This window comes from Pistacia vera, unplaced genomic scaffold, assembly GCF_008641045.1.
Source record: "Pistacia vera cultivar Batoury unplaced genomic scaffold, PisVer_v2 Contig133, whole genome shotgun sequence".
NCBI classification, from domain to species: Eukaryota; Viridiplantae; Streptophyta; class Magnoliopsida; order Sapindales; family Anacardiaceae; genus Pistacia; species Pistacia vera.
Window position 1 is genome coordinate 142,998 of NW_022195391.1, and position 2,278 is coordinate 145,275.

Genomic DNA, 2,278 nt, shown 5'->3' on the forward strand with positions numbered 1-2,278 from the left:
ATGCACCAAAGTGAGTATTCACTTGGATAAGGTCGGCCGCTCGATGTGACCACGTGTCTTATTTAAACGGTGATAAACTAAGATGGGGTCCATCATGTAACAGTAAGACAGGACGACCGTACTTATCTCGGTTATAAATTTTCCTCTATATATAAGACCATAACTCGGAATTATAAAAAAAAAAAAGAGAAAAAGAAAAGAAATTAAATTCATTTCATTTCATTTCGTCTCTTCTCTCTCTGTCTTAGCTTCTTCCTGTATTTTCCACAACTCTGTAGCCGAAAAAGAATGGGTTGTACCAGAGACAGACCCGCTTCTCAATTGAATTACCGCCGGGTTTTAGGTTTTACCCGACTGATGAGAGAGTCTTGTTCAGTATCTCTGTCGCAAAGTTGCGGGGCATAATTTTTCTCTGCAAATTATTGGTGAAATTGATTTGTACAAGTTTGATCCAGGGTTTACCAAGTAAGAAATCGAACTCAGAGCTTAATTTTGGAAATTTTAGCCATTTTGAAAGAAACAGTTTCTTTATTTTTGTTGTTATTTCAGGTAAGGCAATATTTGGTGAAAAAGAATGTATTTTTCAGGTCCTAGAGACCGGAAATACCAAACGGGTCAGACCCAACAGAGTTGCCGGTTCCGGGTACTGGAAAGCCACAGGAACTGATAAAATTATCACAACTGAAGGTCGTAAAGTGGTATCAAGAAAGCTCTAGTTTTTACGTTGGCAAAGCTCCAAAAGGCACCAAAACGAATGGATCATGCATGAGTATGCGCTCAACGAATCTTCTCGTAAAAATGGAAGCACAAAGGTACAAATATACATCTGCTTTTCTACACAGGAAACTAGCTTATTAATTAAGCTGTTAAAAGCAATTAGTGGTGACATAATATGTTCTTTGTTGCAGCTCGATGATTGGGTTCTCTGCAGATATATAAGAGAATTCGATGCTCAGAAGCCACTTTCAAACAAGTGTTTCAAGCAAAGAACACAGTAATGGTCATGTTCGTCTTCATCGTCACACCTCGATGACGTGTTGGAATCTTTACCGGAGATGATGATAGGTTTTTTGCTTTACCACGGATGAATTCATTGAAATGTTACAGCCTGATGAGAAGATAAACTTGAACAATCTGGGTTCAGGGAATTTCGCTGGGCGAGTCTTGCGGGCTCAACCGGGGCTGAACTCGTGTCGAGTGGGCAAACTCAGAGTCAGGGGATGGTGAATTATGCAAATAATGACGTGTTTGTCCTTCAATGCCCCAGCTTGCCATGTGGAGTCTGGAAGAACGGTAACGTGATGGATGACGAGGTTCAAAGGGACAAAGAAATCATGAGTTGATAACTCAGGGTTTATCCGCAAAACTCGGGCGTTTTGACCAAAACTTCTCTAACTCGGTTGACCCATATGGATTCAGATACCCGATTCAGCAAGGGGCATTCGGCTTTAGACAGTGAAAATACGAAGAAAAATAAAAACTCAGTGAGTGTTGGAATGTTTACCGTTACAAGTTAAAAACACTCGAAATTATTTAATACGATAATTGTGGATGGTGATGGTAATAACGTATTTGATTGTATGATAAAGAGCGGTCGGGTTTGAAATATGGGAGGGTAAATATGTATATATGGGATTCTTGGGCTAATGTATTTTGGCTATAGATATTCCAGGGAATTAAGGTGAAGTTTGAGGGGGAATGGGGTTGCGTTGCAGCACCAAATCGGCAATATTGAGTTGCCCCCTTTTTTGCTGGTTAGGTCAGTAGATCAACATAGACAAGCACAAAATCATTGTACAATTAATTATTTCAATCTCAGTTTATTAGCAGTAACTTTCAAATTATGTGGTTGTGGATTCCGCACATTTCAGTATGAAAATTAATCCAATATTTTTCGATTATTCTCGACATGTTGAACATGTGTTTATGTTTGTTCAACTTTTTAGTATTGAAGTTAATGGTGGGCATGGTTCAAATGGTTGTTCCTGCATGAATGTTGATCATGTGACAATTCTCAAATCAAACCTTTTTTTTTTTTTCAATTTATTATGAGGTGGAACTATTAACTAGTGTCATAAAAGATATTAGAGAATGACACTTAGATTTTTTACTCCTAATATAATTCAAAGATGATAACTTTATGATAAATAATCAAGCAATGATTATAATTTAAGTGAAGTCATAGCTAGAGTTTTAAGGTATTTATAATTAAAAGTGGGTTTTAAACTAACCGAGTGGTATTTATAATTAAAAGTAGGGTCTATGTAATATAATATGA

General features: G+C 37.2%; 1 pseudogene; it reads left to right on the forward strand.

Annotated features, from left to right (window-relative positions):
- Window positions 1–1,480, forward strand: LOC116122278 (annotated as a pseudogene).
- Window positions 1,481–2,278: the final 798 nt, after the last annotated feature.